The sequence below is a fragment of the Schistocerca cancellata genome, chromosome 2 (assembly GCF_023864275.1).
Source record: "Schistocerca cancellata isolate TAMUIC-IGC-003103 chromosome 2, iqSchCanc2.1, whole genome shotgun sequence".
NCBI lineage: Eukaryota > Metazoa > Arthropoda > Insecta > Orthoptera > Acrididae > Schistocerca > Schistocerca cancellata.
The window spans coordinates 862,024,067-862,049,593 of record NC_064627.1 but is presented as its reverse complement, the minus strand read 5'-3'; the positions used below and the strand labels follow the sequence as shown (position 1 = coordinate 862,049,593).

Genomic DNA, 25,527 nt, shown 5'->3' with positions numbered 1-25,527 from the left:
TATGATCTACCACCGTCATTTGTACGATACGTTCTTGTACAAGATGACAGTTGTGTACACTCGGTGGAGCAAAATGGGAGCTGAAGACGGAGCGTCGCTTTCGTGCGTCATTGCCAGCGGCGTAACTTCCGCGCCATTGCTCGCTTGAATGGACGCCCGCGGTCGCAAAGAGCCGACAACGCGAGTCTTTGTGCGCCACTTGCTGCCTATTCACCAGTGCAGCCTCCACAAGCCTGCAGAGGTGCTCGCAGAGCACCGAGGCACCCCAGCCCCCAACTTCGTACACCGACTGTCCACCTGAAATGGAAGCTGGCTGAGTTGTAAGGTCACTTTGACAAAACACAGTACATACAGTTCCACACATTAAATGGAATGACACCATTAATAAAAATAGACTTCGATCAGAAATCGGTAGCTAAGGTAGAATATTCAAAATTTCTAGGTATATTTATTGATGAGGGGTTGAACTGCAAAAAACACACTGAATATCTGCTGCAACGTTTGAGTTCAGCTGTAATGTTGATGCATTAAGTTGTTCTGAAAGCGGTGCTGATATTCAAGACAATAAAAGCGGGTTAAAAGCTGTGAGCTATCTGGGGAAGATAACCTTGCCTTACTGAGCAACTGTTTCACCAGGCATCCAGTCTAGCTTACCAAATTCCCAACCAGACTAACATTAAGTATAATCTTTTAATAGTCATCTTATGACAACCGCAGATTTTATATATATATATATATATATATATATATATATATATATATATATATATATATATATATATATATATATAAAGTGAATTTATATAAAAATAAATAAGTCAGTTTATATTTGGACATTTATTTTAACATTGATCATTGTCCTGTTTAAAATCTTACGGAACACATCAAATATGGAGCCAAGACTGGGAGACTGCATACAACACTACATTCATAAAATAACACACGAAGAACGTTGAAACATATGCAAGAGGAAATTAACCACAATCAACCGATTCAATTTTCCGCCAAAGAAGTTACATTCGTAGTGCAATCCTGTCCGTCATGAAATTACCACACACTGGTACACTAAATTCATACTAACTCTCTGTGAAATCTTCCCGAAAAGAATAGCTGAGGGCTACTTTGATGATTACACCACATGCTTCACGTGGTCATCTTGGTTTACACTAACAGCGTAACTCCACAACAATTTTGACAATTAAAATAAATTACATCTAAACGCAATTAACAAAAGAAAAAACCTCGAACTGGTTACTATCATCTTACTACTAACCTGATGGGTCAAACAATTGTATAAGTACGTGGTACTGGTCTCACAAAGTACACCCCGTGTGGGTTGAACATAAATAAAAGTTGCTATATTGAAAAATATTGTCAAGATGAGACGTTATAATCTCACACACATTCACATTTAAGATTGATGATCTTAGTTAGAGTTACAGATCTTCAACACGTGGTTCCACTTTACTCACAAAGTAGTGACAAAGCAACTACGGGAAGATATTCTGAACTTCACACTCGAATTACACTGCGTTGCAATTTAAGATAACATTAGATATTTTAGATCTAAACCTGAAATAAAGGTGGTTAAATTTTCAGTTAGGCTGAACTTAAGAAATTCATTGTCCTACGGACTTAGCAGAGACGCGCTTAGCCGGAGATCTTACCACTTCAGACGCTCGCCGTGGACCGACTGCTGTGGGCCCCTACCGAGGATGCTTCACAGATACAAAACGGAAGTGACCAGAGAGGCAGCTTCCTGTACCAACATGACAAGGGACGGACAGGACCATACTAAGAATAGAAACCTCTTTGCTTTTAGAAAGCATAGCTACCTGTTCCGACGTTGGTCGTACTGTCCTCTAGCAGACAGGCTTGTCTGCTACCATCAAGCATGCAACTAGAAATACATTTGCTCATTCATCCTTTCACACAGAAGGGAAGGGGGATAACAGTATCTTATCATATTCAGTATATTAAAGAAAGTGGATGTAGGTTCCGTATGAGACTGTGTGACATGAATTACATATAAAGTGTGTTTTAAAGCGTAGTAGTGTGACAGATCGTTCTTGTTTATGTGTAAAAGTAACACGTTCCACTGCTCAGTCTCCTCCCAGATAGAGTCAGAAACACCACAGTAAATTTAGAAGAGGAATTTATGCCGTAAATGACAACAGATTTAAGAAATTAACACGAAAGGAATCCAACAGAGACCTTTCACAACTACTTACGCTATTAGGGTCATTGCAAATTTTGGCGATATACATCGCAGTAAATTAGCTTACCACACCTATTTTCATTCTCTGCTTTCGTATGGCTTCATATTCTGGGGTAACTCATCATTGAGTAAAAGAGTGTTCGTTGCACAAAAGCGTGTAATCAGAATAATTGTTGGAGCTCATCCAAGATCATCCTGCAGACACTTATTTAAAGAGCTAGAGATCTTCACTGTACCCTCACAATTATATACACTCCTGGAAATGGAAAAAAGAACACATTGACACCGGTGTGTCAGACCCACCATACTTGCTCCGGACACTGCGAGAGGGCTGTACAAGCAATGATCACACGTACGGCACAGCGGACACACCAGGAACCGCGGTGTTGGCCGTCGAATGGCGCTAGCTGCGCAGCATTTGTGCACCGCCGCCGTCAGTGTCAGCCAGTTTGCCGTGGCATACGGAGCTCCATCGCAGTCTTTAACACTGGTAGCATGCTGCGACAGCATGGACGTGAACCGTATGTGCAGTTGACGGACTTTGAGCGAGGGCGTATAGTGGGCATGCGGGAGGCCGGGTGGACGTACCGCCGAATTGCTCAACACGTGGGGCGTGAGGTCTCCACAGTACATCGATGTTGTCGCCAGTGGTCGGCGGAAGGTGCACGTGCCCGTCGACCTGGGACCGGACCGCAGCGACGCACGGATGCACGCCAAGACCGTAGGATCCTACGCAGTGCCGTAGAGGACCGCACCGCCACTTCCCAGCAAATTAGGGACACTGTTGCTCCTGGGGTATCGGCGAGGACCATTCGCAACCGTCTCCATGAAGCTGGGCTACGGTCCCGCACACCGTTAGGCCGTCTTCCGCTCACGCCCCAACATCGTGCAGCCCGCCTCCAGTGGTGTCGCGACAGGCGTGAATGGAGGGACGAATGGAGACGTGTCATCTTCAGCGATGAGAGTCGCTTCTGCCTTGGTGCCAATGATGGTCGTATGCGTGTTTGGCGCCGTGCAGGTGAGCGCCACAATCAGGACTGCATACGACCGAGGCACACAGGGCCAACACCCGGCATCATGGTGTGGGGAGCGATCTCCTACACTGGCCATACACCACTGGTGATCGTCGAGGGGACACTGAATAGTGCACGGTACATCCAAACCGTCATCGAACCCATCGTTCTACCATTCCTAGACCGGCAAGGGAACTTGCTGTTCCAACAGGACAATGCACGTCCGCATGTATCCCGTGCCACCCAACGTGCTCTAGAAGGTGTAAGTCAACTACCCTGGCCAGCAAGATCTCCGGATCTGTCCCCCATTGAGCATGTTTGGGGCTGGATGAAGCGTCGTCTCACGCGGTCTGCACGTCCAGCACGAACGCTGGTCCAACTGAGGCGCCAGGTGGAAATGGCATGGCAAGCCGTTCCACAGGACTACATCCAGCATCTCTACGATCGTCTCCATGGGAGAATAGCAGCCTGCATTGCTGCGAAAGGTGGATATACACTGTACTAGTGCCGACATTGTGCATGCTCTGTTGCCTGTGTCTATGTGCCTGTGGTTCTGTCAGTGTGATCATGTGATGTATCTGACCCCAGAAATGTGTCAATAAAGTTTCCCCTTCCTGGGACAATGAATTCACGGTGTTCTTATTTCAATTTCCAGGAGTGTATATTCACTTACGAAATTTGTTATTAACAATCCGAACGAATTCAAAAGTAATAGCAGTGTACATGGCTACAACACTAGGAGAAAGGATGACTGGCACACGACGCTGTGGCGTATTACGCTTACTACCTGAGCCCCCATCTTACTCTGTTACTCGCTCCTGTGAACGGGAACGCGTTATGCAGATCTTGGTGCCTCTCGCGTCCATCTAGAAAAGATAACCTGAAGATGCCTAAATAAGGCGAAACGCGTCGTTGAAAAATAAAAAACTAAAATTGGAACCAAGACTGTTTTTAACCAATAATGATCTTCACTACTCAAGGTTAAATCTAAGTTTGGCTCAGAAGGGGGTAAATTATGCTGCTACAAAAGTCTTTGGTCACTTACCTAATAGCATCAAAAGTCTGACAATAGCCATATAGCACTTAAAAGGAAATTAAACGAATTTCTTAATGGCAACTCCTTCTATTCATTAGATGAATTTTTGGATATAGTAAATGGGTAATTTCCCCAACGTCCACAAAAAAAATTAAAAATATTAGGTGTCATGTAATATTTTGTGTAATTTACGAGGTGCATTCAAGTTCTAAGGCCTCCGATTTTTTTTCTCCGGACTGGAAAGAGATAGAAACATGCGCATTGTTTTAAAATGAGGCCGCGTTCATTGTCAATACGTCCCAGAATTGGCTGCACCGTACAGCAGATGGAATTTTACCACAAGCGGTGAGAATGAGAACTGTTTTAAATACTTAAAATGGCGATGTTTTCCTTACTTGAACAGCGTGCAATCATTCGTTTTCTGAATTTGCGTGGTGTGAAAGTAATTGAAATTCATCGACAGTTGAAGGAGACATGTGGTGATGGAGTTATGGATGTGTCGAAAGTGCGTTCGTGGGTGCGATGGTTTAATGAAGGCAGAACATTGTGTGACAACAAACCAAAACAACCTCGGGCTCGCGCAAGCCGGTCTGACGACATGATCGAGAAAGTGGAGAAAATTGTTTTGGGAGATCGCCGAATGACTGTTGAACAGATCGCCTCCAGAGTTGCCATTTCTGTGGGTTCTGTGCACACAATCCTGCATGACGACCTGAAAATGCGAAAAGTGTCATCCAGGTGGGTGCCACGAATGCTGACGAATGACCACACGGCTGCCCGTGTGGCATGTTGCCGAGCAATGTTGACGCGCAATGACAGCATGAATGGGACTTTCTTTCCGTCGGTTGTGACAATGGATGAGACGTGGATGCCATTTTTCAATCCAGAAACAAAGCGCCAGTCATCTCAATGGAAGCACACAGATTCACCGCCACCAAAAAAATTTCGGGTAACCGCCAGTGCTGAAAATATGATGGTTTCCATGTTCTGGGATAGCGAGGGCGTAATCCTTACCCATTGCGTTCCAAAGGGCACTACGGTAACAGGTGCATCCTACGAAAATGTTTTGAAGAACAAATTCCTTCCTGCACTGCAACAAAAACGTCCAGGAAGGGCTGCGCGTGTGCTGTTTCACCAAGACAACGCACCCGCACGTCGAGCTAACGTTACGCAACAGTTTCTTCGTGATAACGACTTTGAAGTGATTCCTCATGCTCCCTACTCACCTGACCTGGCTCCTAGTGACTTTTGGCTTTTTCCAATAACGAAAGACACTCTCCGTGGCCGCACATTCACCAGCCGTGCTGCTATTGCCTCAGCGATTTTCCAGTGGTCAAAACAGACTCCTAAAGAAGCCTTCGCCGCTGTCACGGAATCATGGCGTCAGCGTTGTGAAAAATGTGTACGTCTGCAGGGCGAGAAGTAACGCCAGTTTCATCGATTTCGGGTGAGTAGTTAATTAGAAAAAAAATCGGAGGCCTTAGAACTTGAATGCACCTCGTAATATCTTGTATAGACACCTTTTATTAACCTGACATGTTCCACACCATTACGAAATATCGTATTCATGATCTATGGAACATATGCTAATCTAATCTAATCACGTGAAGGTTACTAACATTTTAAGTCATTTTTCTGCCTTGATTGCTTTTTTATTTTTTAGCTGTACACTTCTACGAAGGACCGTGTTTAGGATACATACGAGGTGTGTGAGAAAAGTAATGAGACTGACAACAGCGCGAGCGAGCTGGTAATGCTGTGTTGTTCTACTTGTGTAGATCGGTGTGTTTTGGGAACGCCATCAGTTGTGTCTTTGTTGTGTGTTAGGTGTGTGTTACGAAAATGGGACAGCGGAATTTAGAGCAACGTTATGCCATCAAGTTTTGTGTTAAACTTGGGGAATCCACGAGTGTGACCTATGGAGAACATTCCTTATCAAGAGCAGTAGTTGCCGAGATGCCGCGCGGAGTGGCCGTGCGGTTTGAGGCGCCATGCACGGATTGCGCGGCTCCTCCCGCCGGAGGTTCGAATCCTCCCTCGGGCATGCGTGTGTGTGTGTGTGTGTGTTTGTGTGTGTGTTTGTTTTGTTCTTAGAATAAGTTAGTTTAAGTAGTGTAAAGTCTAGGGACCGATGACCTCAGCAGTTTGGTCACTTAGGTATTCACACACATTCGAACATTTTTTTTAAGAGCACAAGTTATTCGCTGGCACAAATCATTTTTGGAGGCTGAGAACACGATGAAGATGAACCTCGTTCAGGGTGACCTTGAACTTCAAAAACCGAGGAAAACGTTGAAAGTGTGCATCACAACCATGTGTGGAAGCACAAGCGGCCAGACTCTACTAGCTAGGGCATAACCACCTATGGCAAGCTAATATACGCCCACAAGCGTCAACATCGAGAAGTCTCTGCATATCAGCAACGTTGACTGGATATGCCAGCTGCTATTAAAGCCGACCAACAGGCGACAGCAGGGAAACCGGCAAGCTCGCATATTGACGCACAAACAAACCGCCAACACTACGTTTGACTGTGAATCCGGTATATGACGTATCGGACACAAAACGACGATGAACCTGTTACAGGCATGCTGACGCTGAGAAGTCAACACCGGCATCCAGCAGATGTCGCCGAGTAACACCACCGCACAACGACCAAGGCGTCGACCTGCATGATACTCACTACTAACAAAGCCTACCCTTGGATGACCTATCGCAGGCAGCAGGAAAACCGGTACTGTTCTTACAACCCGACCCAACAATCGCAGAGGTTTCTTTCCCTTGGCTCTTGCCTTGGCACTTTTTCCCCCCTCTGCCTTTCAAACCGCTATCCTTCGTTCAACTTTCGACCCAGTCTATCTCCAGATGAGCGTGTATTAATGGTTAACCTTCACCAGACGTACGCAAACATCGCAGTACCCACATCCTGCGAGATCTCACTTTAATGAAAACTAGCCCCTATGCAGAGATGGCAGTAGACCTTTTGTGTTGGCCATCATGCCGGTGTGGGCGTGGAGGGGCTCCACCTCTACTAAAAACAATCGAAAGTGTGCGTTCTCTTGTGATATCAGACCGAAGTTTAACAATAATGACGATGAGTGACCTTCTAAACACTTTCATTGTACATCAAATTTTAAGCGAAGTTTTGCATATACAAAAGGTTTGTACTAAAATTGTGCTGAAAAGCCTCGCATCTGAGCAGAAGGACAATCGAAGAAACGTGTGCGTTTATTTTCTAGATAGGATTTTCAATGACAACGAATGGTTCAGTCGAGTGATCACGGGTGATGAATCCTGGGTTTCTGAGTACGATCCTGAGAGAGAGCGGAAAAGTGAGGGGCGGCACTCTGAGACATCTCCCCTGCCGAAAAAGCTCGAATGAGCAAACCAGAGATCAAATTCTGATTCGCTTTTCTGACAGTAGGGGTGTCATGAGGGAAGAATATTTTCCTCCAGAATAAACTGTAAACCAGGTGTTTTACAAAGGCATCCGTGAAAGGCTCAGGAACAGGGCCAAACGAGTAAGACCGGATATAGGAGACAAATGGATGCTATCGTGGCAACGCCCCATCTCGCACGACCACTTCCATCACTGAATTTTTGATCTCAAAAGGCATTCTTGTTCTTCCACAGCCCCTTATTTCACCTGATCTGAGCCCTTGTGACTTTTTCTTTTCCGTAAATTGAAAAATGTCTAAAAAGGGCGTCGTTTTGAGACTCCGGAGAACATTCAAAACAATGTGACCGACATGTTAAACGCGCTACCAGTCGAAGCGTTTCAGCGCTGCTACCCAAGACCGGGAACAGCCACTCCGCCGGTGTATATCTGCTGAAGGGAACTTGTTTGAAAAAAATAAAAACTTTAGTAGGTAAAACATCAGTCTCATTACTTTCCTCACATACCTCGGAGACCCCTAGGCTAGTCGACAATATACAGCAGACATAGCCACAAGAAATCGGAAGACAGTGGAGGACACATTCGTCGCCTTTGAAGAGGCCAGCAGGAACACTGAATATTGAACAACAGAATCACATTGAAATATTGTGGGGAAGGTTAACCAAATACTGAGTTTTATTGTCAGAACACTTAAAATATGCGACAGGTCTACTATAGATATTGTCTACACTATGCTTGACCATTCTCAGCTAGAGTATTGCTGTGCTATATGAGACCCTTACCAGATAGGATTGACGGACGACATCGAAAAATTCCAAAGAAGGGCAGCTCGTTTCGTATTATCCCGAAACAAGAGGAGAGTATCACGGATATGATAAGCGAGATGGCGTCGCAATCATTAAGGCCAGTTTATCATTCAAATGAGCAAAAAATTGGTAAAGTCTTGAGTTTTTTGTAGACTGTGAACAGACATACAAAGGATCCGTTTGGGGATTATGACTGATCATACTTTGGACTTTATTTTAAATTTCCAGTACAAAAAAAAAAGAGAAAGGCGTCCGTAATTCTGGCTTGATCAAGGGCCTGCGAGTTTGAAGTACGCAGAGTGCGTGCAGTGTGGTCCCTCAGGAGTTACCTGAAATCAAAAATCGATAACGTCAGTCGATACTACATTAAATTTATAGGAGCTTATACCTAACCACAATGAAATAACCTCAAATTTAACGATATGGTGGTAACCCCACCTTCGATGACTGGGGATTTTTTTCTCTCTCTGTGGCTTTACAAAAACTAGTTAATATTCACCAGCTGCGACATAGTCGCGTATATGAACAGTGGTCCAATACTGTCAAATGCTTTTTTTTTATTCCAGTCTTTGATCACAATATCAATTTTTTTGACGATGACCGGTTTCAGTCAGTAATGACCATCCTCAGATCTACAACATAAAAATATATACACCTAGTGAGCAGTGTGTCTTTCAACACAATACAGCATTACGTATCACAATATACTGTCATACAATCAGGGAAATGTACAGATAAAACACGGCGAAACGTACCTTTTCTAAACCATGTCCTAAAGTGATAAGGCCGTAATGGCATCGTCAAAAAATAAATATACTCAGCACAGCATCGTCACATAGATCTAAAATAGGGTGTAGACTAGGCCACATCGTTCAAACATTCATTTTTGCAACTGGCTACTGAAGTACAGTAGCTACAGAAATATGTTTGCTTACATCCTACATAGATGCCGCTCCTGTGGGCTTCGACGTAGTCATCATTTACGTAAGAAACATAATCTGTTAAAAACACATTAGGTAAAATACATGTAGCAGACTTTTACATATTGTTAACTATTATAGAAACCAACTGTGATACAGTAAAAGACGAATACAGTTACCCATATAAAATTATTAAAAGGAAATGTATAAAGATAATAGGTCTGACACTTTTATAGTGAATTTACGGTCAAAAATTAATATACGTAATACTTTGCCTGTAGCAGCCTATAAATTACCTTATGAAAGATAAAATTATTTTAGAATTGTTTCCAATAGGTGTGGTGTAACTATTAGGAAACAAATATTTCAGTTACAATACATTTACATGTTAAACGCATTTCTTTTTCTGGCTTGAGTTTCTCGCTACTCGCTCACGATGACCGCGTGACCCTGCTATTTGTCAAAGTCGGTGTATCGTAAGACTTATTTTACGTTTGCCGCATAATCCTGGTAGCAAACAAAGTTATCTGAAAATAGTTTTCACCAGCTTCATATGCTCCAGAATCCGTGTGCGGTGACAGGAACTAAAACATTTTACGTATCCTGGTTTGCATGAAATGAGATGCAGAAAAGATCGCCTTTCCAAGACATCGAATCCACTTCAAACTGCAGAAAATTTAGTGAATCATTATTTTAAAAGTTGTAGGGGTTTTGCCAACAGGAGTTCCACGCGTTTGACCGAGCTGCATCGGGAATTTGAGGTACGCAGCGTGGCGTTTAATAAGTAAAAGTGTGTCCGAAAGTCAATAATTTTTTTAAAAAGAAATCGCGAATGCTGACTTAATTATATCAACTGTCCACTGGAACAGCTGAATAAATTCATTCACAGTAATTACCCTTTCGTTTTTACGATCATGAGAGCGGCCACATCACAATCCTGAAACACAGACTTTTTTAAAACTCGAAGTTTTTGTGTTGTAGTCTCGATAGCATGCGCCAAAGTTTCGCCCTTGTTTTACACGTTTCTTCTTAGTTCATCAACAGAATCCTTCACTTTGGATGGGTAGCACCAAGATCGAATGCGTCCTATAATTATTGTTCCGTGGAATAACTATTTAGTTACGAGCACTGTCCAGATTCGGTGACGTATTAAACGGAGTACACAAAAATAAATAGTTTACTGTTCATTGAAACTACATCGTTTGAAACTGAGCAGTAAGTGTAACCTTTTCCGTGATCTTCTCAAAATTCATATTTCTGTCCGTTTTTTCCGATTGAGAGTCATGTCTGGGGTAGCGTACAAAGTGGACAGATATCTAATATCTCGGAAAATCACCGACAAATGTGTACTGACTATGTCTTATGCAGAGCACCGGCTGTGCGAGTTCCATGACCTCGTTCCAATTAAAATGTTTGCCCCCTGTGAGAATCGAACTCACGACCCCTGGTTTACAAGACCAGTGCTCTAACCCCTGAGCTAAGGAGGCAGACGAAACAACTCTCCTCTCCAAAACGCCTAATACTTCATCCGCTAGTGGGATGACTCAACACATTCCCTGGTCTATTCTTATCTTGTTACTATCCGGCGCGACCGACTTCCTTGACAACAGTACATATTCCTTCGCTTAGCACACGTCATCGTCTCATCGGCATAACAACGTTGGAACTAGTCTTCCGTACACCGTGACCAAATGTTTACATACAGGGTGATTCACAATTCATGTTACACACTTCTAGATGTTGTAAGGGGACTTAGTAAGTCAAGTTTTACATAGGAACTCATGTCCGGAAACGTCATCCGACGACGCTTCAGAGCGTCAAGATATAGGTATCGGCGCCTGTTAACAAGATTCCGTGAAGGTGTTACAAACTTTCTAGGATGATAGAGAAGCATAAATGTATCAGTCTGGGTTAAGACTCCTGCACCGTACACGAACGAGTCGAATGTTATAAGAAGAAACCGTTCTGATACATCTGACGGTGGAACACATGTACCGCCGGCCGGAGTGGCAGAGCGGTTCTCGGCGCTTCAGTTCGGAACGGGCTGATTATCTCAGATGTTAAGTCCTATAGTGCTCAGAGCCAATTTTTTTAACACATGTACCGGTACTGTTGTTGTTAAAATTGTGGGGTATGCAACTCTCGCAGGTGGTAGTATGGATCGTTCAGAAGAGGAGATGTATTTCACAGTAGCGAAAATGGACAAGTGCTCATAGCTGTTAAGGTATGCGTTTTAGAGCTCATGTTTACTGGACGTTTTATCTTGTTTTCGTGCTTACTACCACCTGTGAAAGTTGTCTACAGTACAATTTTGGCAACAACAGTACTAGTACATGTATTCCACTGTCACAAGTATCAGAACGGTTTCCGCTTATAATTTTCGATTCGTTCGTTTCCGGTACAGGTATCCTTACCTGAAATTAGTACATTTACCATTCTCCATGATCCAAGAACGTCTGTAACATCATCACGGAACAACCCTGTATACATAAGTAAATACGTTTAGAGGCGTCGGCGCTTATAACTTTGACGCGTCGTTGGATGACGTTCCCATGCATGGGGTCCTATGTAAAACTTGATCTTTTAAGTCCCCCCCTACTACCCCCAGAAGTGTGTAACATGAATTGTGAAATACCCTGTATATTCTCCGCAAACCCACTCTTCAGGAAACGTGGGTAAACTGCTATGTGTCTAGACATTCGACACTACTGGCCATTAAAATTGCTACACCACGAAGATGACGTGCTACAGACGCGAAATTTAACCGACAGGAAGAACATGCTGTGATATGCAAATGATAGCTTTTCAGAGCATTCACACAAGGTTGGCGCCGGTGGCGACACCTACGACCTGCTGACGTGACGAAAGTTTCCAACCGATTTCTCATACACAAACTGCAGTTGACCGGCGTTGCCTGGTGAAACGTTGTTGTGATGCCTCGTGTAAGGAGGAGAAACGCGTACCATCACGTTTACGACTTTGATAAAGGTCGGATTGTAGCCTATCGCGATTGCGGTTTATCGTATCGCGACATTGCTGCTCGCGTTGGTCGAGATCCAATGACTGTTTGCAGAATATGGAATCGGTGGGTTCAGGAGGGTAATACGGAACGCCGTGCTGGATCCCAACAACCTCGTATCACTAGCAGTCGAGATGACAGGCATCTTATCCGCATGGCTCTAACGGATCGTGCAGCCACGTCTCGATCCCTGAGCCGACAGATGGGGACGTTTGCAAGGCAACAACCATCTGCACGAACAGTTCGACGACGTTTGCAGCAGCATGGACTATCAGCTCGGAGACCACGGCTGCGGTTTCCCTTGACGCTGCATCACAGGCAGGAGCGCCTGCGATGGTGTACTCAACGACGAACCTGGGTGCGCGAATGGCAAAACGTCATTTTTTTCGCATGAATTCCGGTTCTGTTTACAGCGTCATGATGGTCGCATCCGTGTTTGCGGACATCGCGGTGAACGCACATTGGAAGCGTGTATTCGTCATCGCCATACTGGCATATCACCCGGCGTGATGGTATGGGGTGCCATTGGTTATACGTCTCAGTCACCTCTTGTTCTCATTGACGGCACTTTGAACAGTGGACGTTACATTTCAGATGTGTTACGACTCGTGGCTCTACCGTTCATTGGATCCCTGCGAAACCCTACATTTCAGCAGGATAATGCACGACCGCATGTTGCAGGTCCTGTACGGGTCTTTCTGGATACAGAAAATGTTCGACTGCTGCCGTGGCCAGCACATTCTCCAGATCTCTCACCAATTGAAAACGTCTGGTCAATGGTGGCCGAGCAACTGGCTCATCACAATACGCCAGTCACTACTCTTGATGAACTGTGGAATCGTGTAGAATCTGCATGGGCAGCTGTACCTGTACACGCCATCCAAGGTCTGTTTGACTCAATGCACAGGCGTATCAAGGCCGTTATTACGGCCAGAGATGGTTGTTCTGGGTACTGATTTCTCAGGATCTATGCACCCAAATCGCGTGAAAATGTACTCACATGTCAGTTCTAGTAAAATATATTTGTCCAATGAAAACCGGTTTATCAACTGCATTTGTTCTTGGTGTAGCAGTTTTAATGGCCAGTAGTGTATAATCCGTTCATCATAAGAATAAACCTGACGTAAACATTGCACTATGTATTCTTCCACGTTTGCTGGAACCTCTTTGGATTTCCGTTTCACGTGGCACTGCAACCAAGCCGTCTCGAGTAGTGTCAAGTACGATAATAAGGGTACCTTTTGTGCTGAGTCCAACCAACCAACATTACCTTCCTTCTGAAGCTTCTCACTTTAGTCCACGGAGCTTTCAAAGCACGGGTGCCCACCCCTTCGAGCTCGATTGACCGGTCGATCGCCATGGCTTTATGAGTCGGTCTTTCAAAACCTTTGCCCAAAATTCGTTTAAATTGGCTGTTTCTGTAAAATACCAGATTGTTGATAATAAGTGTTTCGCACGGTATTTGTAGGCAGTAAGTCTCACAACAGTGTCTGCGCCTCTTTTTTCTGTATATGCTTTTCACCGTCTTTAAAGATCGCGGCAACAAGTCTTTCCTCCTGCAAGGTGGGGTTACTGCCCGCGAACTGCATCCTGGCACATTGCCAGCGGGAGTTGCGGTGTGCCGACAGAGTGCTCGCGGTTTGCTGCGGAACTTGGCCTTTGGATAGTACGGTTACAGAAATTACATCCGAAACACTTTCCTCAAATGTAGCCAGAGCTGTCAGAGCAACGAACATCATTTGGATGAAAAGCTGCAAAGAAGTATACGGCCAACATGACTGCACTGATGACACAGTTTGAAAACCGATTATCAGATTTCATGGCAGTGGAACGTGTTCTATCTCCCATAGTTCGGTTTTTCCGAAAACTGGGTATGAAAAATACTTGAAGTAAAATGAATGCCCTTATCTCTTGTAGTGAGACTGAGCTTGAAAAGGAAATAATTCGATCTCAAAATGACGCTTCTTTCAAGTCAGAATACAATTAAGATAACTTTCGGAAATTACTGAATATAAAAATCTACCCTAACATTGTAAAAGCAGCAATGTACGTTCTGTCGCTTTTTGGATCAACTTATCTACGTGAGGCTGCTTTTTCACCAATGAACGATACGTAATGTAAGTGTAGAAATAAACTTACTGATCATCATCTTTCATACTGTGTAAGCTTGGTTGTGACAAATTATTCGTCAGATTATAATAAGCTTGACAATGATATACAAAACCAAGTATCTCACTAATTTTTTCAACATTTATGATACTGTATATTTCAATTTTTTTCACATGTATAACATGTTGAAAACTGAGTAGGAGGCTTACAACTTTTGATTGAGAGAAAATAACCTTTCATAATTTTTCTATAATTCAAAATGGTTAATTTACGCTACGGTGTTGTTTTGTGCTTAAGCCTCTACGAATTTTTAAGTCAGTAGATCTCTAAATAGACTTGGCTGCATGTAGTAGATCTCGAGCCTAAAAAGGTTGGGCGCCACTGTTTGAAAGTATACCGACTTGTTACTCCTGCAACGCGTCTCTGAATTTCTTCGATGTCGACGGTCGAACCTACTTGAAAATGACCCCAAACGTTGAAACATGAGTCTTGAATTGGTCGCACTATCGTCCTGTGCGTGGTTTCCTTCACAGACGCGTACTGTCCGTGCGGCCCCTACCGCCGGAGGTTCGAATCCTGCCTCGGGCATGGATGTGTGTGATGTCCTTAGGTTAGTTAGGTTTAAGTAGTTCTAAGTTCTAGGGAACTGATGACCTCCGCTGTTTTAAGTCCTATAGCGCTCAGAGCCATTTGAACCATTTTTTTTAACATTTTGAACAGATGCACCGCACTTTCCCAGAATCCATTCGCCCTGTTCATTACAAACCTACGTGTTTGTCCCATTTCATAAGCGCTTCTTACTGTTATGCCGACACATTTGAACGACGTCACATGCTCCAGTGCCCACCACTAGTCTTGTAATCTTATACTATCGGATTCTTTCTTTTTGTTGCTGGCATTATCTTGCATAGAAGACATTTATGGAAAGCTGCAATATTGATGACACATGACACCAAGCAGATACCTTGTCACAGTCTTTCAGCGTTCCCTTAAGGCCAGGTTCTCATTCACATGAGCAAAAACTAGGCAAAGTTTGAATTTTTTTGAGACAGTGAAAACGCATACAAATGATCTGTTTGTGGATTAATGCTTTGAACTCCATTTTAGATTTTAAACACAAAAAAAAACAAAATTACGCTCGTAAGTATGATTTGACCAAGGGACTGCGAGTTTGAAGTACACAGACTTCGTGCAGTTATATGAAATCAAAAATGGATAACATCAGTCAATATCACATCATATTTGTGGGAGCTTATACCTAACCACAATGAAATAACCTTAAAGATATCCTGCTAACTTGAACTTTCAGTTCAATTTTTGTTTTTTTTTCACTCTTTACAGCCTTACAAAGAATAGTTAAAATTAATAAATTTCATATACTGCAGGAATAAGCCCCCAAGAAAAGTGTTTACTTTTCGGGGGTCCAATGCAGAAGTTGAAAGGTTGAAACGATTTTATTTTACACTGCACGCAGTTCTGAAAAATCGTTTCTCGAGAAAAACCTGTTTCAAGTTTAGGGAAACTTTTATTTGTATTATTATCCCAATTTGCATAGAAACTACATGATGTTATATATTTTTGATGTTGCTGAACACAAACCTGAAGTTAGATTCTCAAAATTCGAAATGGATAATACAATATGGCAGACCAAAAATTATATTTTGACCAATTTTGAGCAAAATTTCACCAAAAAATGTGTTTTCGTTACTTGCGTTTAGTTTGAAGTTCAAGGTCAGTATATCAACCCTTCCTCTAACTGGAATTGTTTCTGGAGGGCAATTCCCTCATTCTTCTTGGCGAGGAAAGCCGACCTGGCTGAGCTGGATATGCTGCGCTTGGCTGCCAGCCTGCACACGTTGTTCGCCACCTTTTTCGGCGGATATGTTTGCATCCATACTGCAATAAAAATCATTTTGTTAACGAGCGCCACGACACGACAAGTTTTCTACTAGAGCCGGGCGGCTGCGGCTGAGAGAGTCCCACGACGGTCTGGGCGCAGCCCCGAACCGTCCCGCGGTTAGAAAAGTGGTACCAAATCCTCCAAAGCCCGCAAGGGTCTGAAAAACGCCTCCCGTTTGAAGCAGGTAGCAGTTCTAAACGTTATGAATACTCCAAGCAGGCAAAGGAAAACATATGAAGTTACAGTAGAAGATGTAAAAAATTTTCGCTTGTGTTGTATGTATAAAAGTTTTATCTTTTATCTTATTTAGATATTTATAGCCTTGATTTCTTCATAATTAATTTATTAAAATAGCAAATCATGATTTCGGAACACATACTCTATCTCAGTGTTTATGTTATGAATTATGGTTACATTTCAAAAAAATGTCTCTAAGCACTATGGGACTTAACATCAGAGGTCATCAGTCCCCTGGACTTAGAACTACTTAATCCTAACTAACCTAAGGACATCACACACATCCATGCCCGAGGCAGGATTCGAACCTCTGGCCGTAGCGGTCGCGCGGTTCCAGACTGAAGCGCCTAGAGCCGTTCGGCCACAATGGCCGGCGGTTACATTTCCAGCAAACCTGTACATACAACAAATTGATAAGTGTCCGATGTCTGAATATAGGAGATGGTTAAGAAAACTTAATTTGAATGGTCTATAGTAGCGCAATGGACGACAAAAAATATTTTTATAATTTCTGCTGATGTTCCATAAATTTCAAGTGTGGGCAATTTCTTTCCTTTTTCTTCGTTTTCGACGAATTTATTGCAATTTTAGAATCGAGCTGAATTTGTTTCAGCACTTAAAGAAACCGGTAAATGTCAGGACTGGAGGAGTAAAACTGACTGTTATATTTGCTATGGAAACTTTCGCAAGCATTAGTTGTTTGCTGTCTGTTACAACTTAGTTCTACCCACATGGATGGAGGAAAGAGTGCTTTCTCTTCTATATAAGTTTCTACTAAATAGTCACAAAAGGCTTGCAATTTTTCCGATGCAGGTATCTCTGCCATGAAATCGTCAACAAAACAGTCACCAACCACATCAGGAGAGAGCATGGGCAAACCAAATATGTACGACAGAAACCTTCCAATTTCATTTTTTGCCTAGTAGACATGTGCAAGCCCCAATGTTTGTATTTTTCGCCACCAGCTCTGTGTTAAATGAAATTTGCATCCTTGAATGCGAATATCGTCGCCGCGAACTGGGAAGTGTTTGCAGGCAGCTGCGGTCATTAGCGCGCACAATGCTCTGTCGCTTTGTGTCAGTTTGGGAGGATTCGGTCCTGTTACCTGCTTACCTACCTGTTTTCGGGGGGACTCGAGGGTGCGCCTGGCGGCCGTGACACTGCTTTGAACAATGAGCTTTAGAACTTTTGTAGTGAACGAATTAACAAACCTTTTCGTACCCACATTCTAGACACATTTACCTTTCAAAAATGCAATAGAAATCAAATTTGCGACCGTTTTGGGTTGGGATCTAGCCTTAAGGTTGACCAACGTCGACACTTGCCTGTTGCCAGCAGCTGCGAACAACTTTATAGTGGTGCTGATACAGGGTGTTTCAAAAATGACCGGTATATTTGAAACGGTAATAAAAACTAAACGAGCAGCGATAGAAATACACCGTTTGTTGCAATATGCTTGGGACAACAGTACATTTTCAGGCAGACAAACTTTCGAAATTACAGTTGTTACAATTTTCACCAACAGATGGCGCTGCGGTCTGGGAAACTCTATAGTACGATATTTTCCACATATCCACCATGCGTAGCAATAATATGGCGTAGTCTCTGAATGAAATTACCCGAAACCTTTGACAACGTGTCTGGCGGAATGGCTTCACATGCAGATGAGATGTACTGCTTCAGCTGTTCAATTGTTTCTGGATTCTGGCGGTACACCTGGTCTTTCAAGTGTCCCCACAGAAAGAAGTCACAGGGGTTCATGTCTGGCGAATAGGGAGGCCAATCCACGCCGCCTCCTGTATGTTTCGGATAGCCCAAAGCAATCACACGATCATCGAAATATTCATTCAGGAAATTAAAGACGTCGGCCGTGCGATGTGGCCGGGCACCATCTTGCATAAACCACGAGGTGTTCGCAGTGTCGTCTAAGGCAGTTTGTACCGCCACAAATTCACGAAGAATGTCCAGATAGCGTGATGCAGTAATCGTTTCGGATCTGAAAAATGGGCCAATGATTCCTTTGGAAGAAATGGCGGCCCAGACCAGTACTTTTTGAGGATGCAGGGACGATGGGACTGCAACATGGGGCTTTTCGGTTCCCCATATGCGCCAGTTCTGTTTATTGACGAAGCCGTCCAGGTAAAAATAAGCTTCGTCAGTAAACCAAATGCTGCCCACATGCATATCGCCGTCATCAATCCTGTGCACTATATCGTTAGCGAATGTGTCTCGTGCAGCAATGGTAGCGGCGCTGAGGGGTTGCCGCGTTTGAATTTTGTATGGATAGAGGTGTAAACTCTGGCGCATGAGACGATACGTGGACGTTGGCGTCATTTGGACCGCAGCTGCAACACGGTGAACGGAAACCCGAGGCCGCTGTCGGATCACCTGCTGCACTAGCTGCGCGTTGCCCTCTGTGGTTGCCGTATGCGGTCGCCCTACCTTTCCAGCACGTTCATCCGTCACGTTCCCAGTCCGTTGAAATTTTTCAAACAGATCCTTTATTGTATCGCTTTTCGGTCCTTTGGTTACATTAAACCTCCGTTGAAAACTTCGTCTTGTTGCAACAACACTGTGTTCTAGGCGGTGGAATTCCAACACCAGAAAAATCCTCTGTTCTAAGGAATAAACCATGTTGTCCACAGCACACTTGCACGTTGTGAACAGCACACGCTTACAGCAGAAAGACGACGTACAGAATGGCGCACCCACAGACTGCATTGTCTTCTATATCTTTCACATCACTTGCAGCGCCATCTGTTGTTGAAAATTGTAACTACTGTAATTTCGAAAGTTTGTCTGCCTGAAAATGTACTGTTGTCCCAAGCATATTGCAACAAACGGTGTATTTCTATCGCTGCTCGTTTAGTTTTTATTGCCGTTTCAAATATACTGGTTATTTTTGAAACACCCTGTATGATAAATCGTTCATGTACCGAGTGATCAAAAAGTCACTATAAATCTGAAAACTGAATAAATTATGGAATAATGTAGATAGAGAGATACAAATTGACACACATGCTTGGAATGACATGGGGTTTTATTAGAACCACAAAAATACAAACGTTCAAAAAATGTCCGACAGATGGCGCTTCATCTAATCAGAATAGCAATAATTAGCTTAACAAAGTAAGACAAAGCAAAGATGATGTTCTTTACAGGAAATGCTCAATATGTCCACCACCATTCCTCAACAATAGCTGTAGTCGAGGAATAATGTTGTGAACAGCACTGAAAGCATGTCCGGAGTTATGGTGAGGCATTGGCGTCGGATGTTGTCTTTCAGCATCCATAGAGATGTCGGTCGATCACGATACACTTGCGACTTCAGGTAACCCCAAAGCCAATAATCGCACGGGCTGAGGTCTGGGGATCTGGGAGGCCAAGCATGACGAAAGTGGCGCCTAAGCACACGATCATCACCAAACGACGCGCGCAAGAGATCTTTCACGCGTCTAGCAGTATGGGGTGGAGCGCCAGCCTGCATTAACATCGTAGGTTGCAGCAGGTGTTTATCAGCCAGGCTGGGGATGATGCGATTCTGCAACATATCGGCGTACCTCTCACCCGTCATGGTAGCTGTCCAGCGCCATCTGTCGGACATTTTGTGAGCTTTGTTTCTTTTTTTTTTGTTCTAATAAAACCCCATGTCATTCCAAGCATGTGTGTCAATTTTTATCTCTCTATCTACATTATTCCGTGGTTTATTAAGTTTTCAAATTTATACTGACTTTTTGATCACCGTGTATATCACACCCTGTATATTACAAAAATGTGTTTCTAAGGAACTATGCTGGATACAGAAATGCGGTTTGCTGCAAATGTAGTTTAACTCTTGAAGTTTTTTATGCTTCCACACATTGTTCTGACCCTCTGATGGCTTTACTAGACGACAAATGACAGCATCATCTCCCAACAATCTGAGGGGGCTGCTCAGATTGTCTGCAAAACATTCATACAGATGAAGAAAATCAGAGGGCATGAAACATTTACCTGGGGAACGCCAGCTATCACTTCTGGTTTGCTCGATGGCTTTCCGTCAATCACTGGAAACTGTAACCTTTCAAACAGGTAATCATGTATCCAGTCGTACAATTGAGCACGCAATTTCTTTAGCAGCCGCTTGTGAGGTACGGTGTCAAAAGCCTCTACGTTAATCCTCCTTTGGACTAGTTACCAAGTCAAGAGAGACGTACCGCCGAATGATATGATATGATATGATAAACCACCACTTGTCAGCAAGCCACACCGTAGATGCAATTATTAATTTTTCGTGTTCACTTTGAGTAGACTTCGTTTAAGCAACAACTTTAAAGAATATAAGCGAAAAACTGTTCCATGAATGACAGAGTACAACGGTGAGCCTGCATTTACTTGAACACAAACAAATGAATAAACTGAAATTTCAAGACACAAAATTAAGAGTGATTTCTTTTCTTGCACGAATCATTGTGTAGGAGACTGAAGGTCGGTACATTACTTGATGGTATATATATTTATTTACAGAAACTAGTGGGTTTATTCAAGTATTTCTTCCTTTAATTATTTTAGTGTACGTTAATTAGTGACATGTTCCATATATAATTTGAACGACTTTTTTCGATTTGATGTGGAATGAGTCGGTTTACAGGATTTTACAGGATATGTATACAAGATTAGTTTCAGTGTCTGGCAACATGCAAGCCATTTACAAGTTCCTAAATGGCACGTTGGCCTAAAGTTAACTTAAGGAATATACTATTTTTCAGATACATTAAACGCATTCAGAATTGCGATTATGGACAACTACCAGCTGTTGAATGGAATGACGACAATGAAACTTTGTACCAGTGGGCTACCTGTGCACGACTCGCGGCCAGCCACCACTTCCATATGTCGTCAACCGTGCGTGCACAACCTGTACTCGTGCATCCATTTTGTATATTCCCGTTCAGGTGAGACAGTTCACTTGAGAGTCACTTGCCCGGTGCCGGCAGATAAATACGATATTGCAGTGCCTGTGTTATTCTGAATTACCATGCAAAGTTCCTTTTTACACACGTGCGTATAAAAAGGAACAAGCACTGAGGCGATTACAACCGTTATGAAATAAATCAAAGGTATTCACAGTTGCGAATATGGACAACCATCAGGTGCGGAATGAAATAATGACGATACAAATTTGTGCCACACCGGGAGTCGAAGGCGGATTTCTCGCTATCCCGAGCTGTTGCTTTACTATTAGGCTATCCGTGCACAAATTACCGCCAGATCCAAACTTCCATGCACTTGTACATAGTTTATGTGTATTCCCGTCCACAGGGCAAGTAAAATGTCTCAATTGTCAATGTCTGGGAATATATATATTTATATTGTGAAGGTGCTGTTAAAATGCCTGACACCTTGAAGGGATACCGAGATACCGACAAGAAGATGCCTGAGGGTGAACCCTATACTACCCTTACTGCTCGCTTTTGTGCAGTCAGTACTTTCTTCCTGATTGATGGGTTGCCCCAGAAAATTCCGTAAGACCTAACAAAGCGGCAATACGTAGAGTATGTTAGGAAGATGACGCGTTTGTTTGCAAGACTGGCACTTATACGAAGAGAAAAAGTAGCTTAACTTCATTTTTTGAGCAGCACAGCAACATGATTCTTCCAGTTTAAGTTTTCATCAGTACGTACACCTAAAAATATGGAACATTTTACCCTGTTTACTGGCTCATGTTCATGAGCTTACATCAGTTGTTCGTAACTAGGGTGTTCTCTCAAAATTAAGGGACAGTCAATTTTCAGAGAACTGTTTAATAATTATTTAAAATTTTTTTTAAATTTCTATTGTTGCTTTCTCTCTAATGGGATTTATTATTATAACACTAGCATCTTTGCATCTGCATCTTACGTATTTAACGTCCAAATACCCTAAATTTCTAAACACGTAAAAATTTCAAGCAAATTACGTGAAAGTCATGTGTCCACATAATCAAGCGATACACATACAGAATCTTGTTCACGAAAGCTATTAAAAGTTCTGGAAACGAAGTCCTATGCTTCTTGACAGAGCGTATAAGAACGGTGGGGGGAGACCCACACCGCCGTACTAGGCAAGGTCCCAATGGAATGGACCGTAATGGGGATGAATGATGACGACGAAGACGACACAACAACACCCAGTCATCACGGAGCAGGTGAAAATCGCTGACCCCGCTGGGAATCGAACCCCAGACCCCGTGATCGGAAAGCGAGACACTACCGCGAGACCACGAGCGGCCGACGTTAGAAGTTCTGCTCAGTAAATTCATGTTGATTTGTCACATATATAGTAAACCCCAGCGAATTTACGTTATGCAGTGTGACGGAGAACCGAGTTGGAGGAGGACAGGCAGAATTTATCATCCAAAGTGGTAATGTGTGACTAATAGGCGGACTAATGTCTGTGAAAAAAGTTACTTCAATTAGTATGTGCGTCTAATAACAACTTTATACCACAAATTCGTGGTCGACTACCACAGATTTCAGAGTAGACATGTTTCCATCTTTTTAAAAAAATGGTTCAAATGGCTCTAAGCACTATGGGACTTAACATCTGAGGTCATCAGTCTCCTTGACTTAGAACTACTTAAACGTAACTAACCTAAGGACATCACACACATCCATGCCCGAGGCAGGATTCGAACGTGTGACCGTAGTAGCCGCGTGGTTCCGGACTGAAGCGCCTAGAACCGCTCGGTCATATCGGCCGGCCATCTTATTACACTCAGTTCAGTTCGTGTGTAAGTCCCAAGTGACTGCACTGACAGTGAAATTTAGATGCGCATTCGATGGTTAGTGGTGGCGTGGCCGAATTTGGCTAAGTTGTCGTATTTGTCGCTTGATGTCTTCATGTCTGCAACGTTCCTTTTTATTACAAAACGTTATATATACCAAGTTTTGTCTCCTGTTATAATGTATACAGTTTTTTTTTTTCATTTCCAGCATTTCCTTCCCTCAGTTGACAAGGATGCCTCTGTCCCACCTTATGTCAAGTGCTCTTGAATCATGTTGTACACAGAATCCATGCTGTTTGGAACATCTGACTTCCTTCGATGTTCACGAAATTTATTGCTGACGGAAACTCGTCCACGACGAAATTAGTTAGTTGTCTATTCATCCATAGGTAGTTTACGAAATGACATGAGACATGTCATCTTAATTGTCAATGAAATATTAACTAATTCATGCACGAGCTAATATTATCTAACCCAAGTGAACATTAACATTCTATGTCGTTGAGTTTGATCGTTGTGCGCGGTGTTTTTTTACACGTACTTGCAAAATTATCACTGGTCACTGCCCACACTACACAGGCACGAACACAGACACGTATACACACACACAGTTTCGACTGCCATCAGGACGCTGGCAGCCCCCACCAGGGTGGTGGCCCAGAGGGCCATGGCCCACGCCCTGCTCTGACAGAGCCGTCGCCGTCGCCGTCGCCCAGCATCCACGCTGGGACCTGCCACCTCCCGCCATCTCCCAGTTGCTCCTGTCCCACACGCCTCTTCTCACCCTTCAGTCGCTGTTAAGCGCCCCAGCGGCACCCCTGCATCCTTCGCTCCCAAAAAGTCCCAAACCCGTCCTCCTCCCCCCCCCCCCGCCCCAGGATGCCATGGATGTCTCCCAGCCTGTCCCTTCTGCCACCTCCACTTCCTCCTCTTCCTCCTCCTCCTCCCCCTCCCCCTCCTCCTACAAATACCTCCTGACCCATCCTGATCCCTCACTCTTCGAGTCCCGGAACCGCATGCTGCTCCTCCGCCAACTCTATCCCGGAGCTCCCATCTCCCTGCTCACTCCGTGTCGGGACTCCGTTTTCGTCACCTCCCCTAGCCCCACCCTTCACTCCGACAACCTCTTCCGAATCCCCATCACCCGCTATGGCCCCAACGCCTCCCTCTCCCCTGCTCCTTCCCCTTCCCCCTCCCACCAACCCTCAGCCCAGCGTCGCCCTCCTACCCTCACCGCCACGATCACTCGGCTCAGTCCGACGATCACGGAGGAGGAGGTGCTGGCAGAGCTTAAGGCGCATCCCTACCTAGACGTCCGTGCGGTGTGCCGGATTTTCAATCCTGCCGGCCCCACCCGCCTGATGCAGGTGTTTCTGAGCACGCCCCTTCCATCGACCTTCTCCTGAAGGAGGTTGCCATTCTATCCCATCGCTGGTACAAGGTTGACCCCTCCCATTCCCCTCCTCAATCCATCTGCTGCCAGAGATGCCTGCGTTACAATGCATACCCGACTTCAGAGTGCCACGAGGCTCCCTTCTGCCCACACTGCAGACTGTCGCACTTCCTCGGGCAGTGTTCCAACCGCCAGTCCCCTCTCTCCTGCAACACCTGCAACCTCCCGCATCCCACCTACTCCCAGAAATGCAAGGACCGAACCCCGCTCCCCGCAACTCCTGAACTCACCGTCCCTGTCCGCCCTCTGGACGCCCCGACCCCTCCTGGCGACTCCCTCCATCCCCCCCCTCCCCCACTGCCGAGGACAACATCAGGTTTCTCACCATCGTCCTCCAGAACGTCCACCCATTCCAGCGCCCCCACACCCTCCAGCAGGTACCCCTCGCCGCCCAATCGATCTTCCACCTTAACATTTATGCCATCTATTGCCACAACCAAGCCCACGTCACCTTCTCCCATCTCAACACCCTTGTCTAAATTCCTGTCATGGCATGACAGCACCATATCTTGTTTAACAACATCTGCTCTCTACCCACCAACAAGAACCTCCTCATGCACACCCTCACGACCCGCTGCGTGGATGCCTTCCTCTTAAACGAAACCTTTCTGCAGCCCCAGCATACCATACACACATCACCCTACCTCCTCCACCACTCCGATAATCCTCTCCTG

At 44.2% G+C, this 25,527-nt stretch overlaps 1 non-coding gene across 1 annotated transcript; it reads right to left on the bottom strand.

Moving 5' to 3' along the window:
* Positions 1-10,804: 10,804 nt before the first annotated feature.
* Positions 10,805-10,877, bottom strand: Trnat-ugu (transfer RNA threonine (anticodon UGU)). Its single transcript has one exon. It is a non-coding gene; the product is annotated as a tRNA-Thr (tRNA).
* Between the last annotated feature and the right edge of the window lie 14,650 nt (positions 10,878-25,527).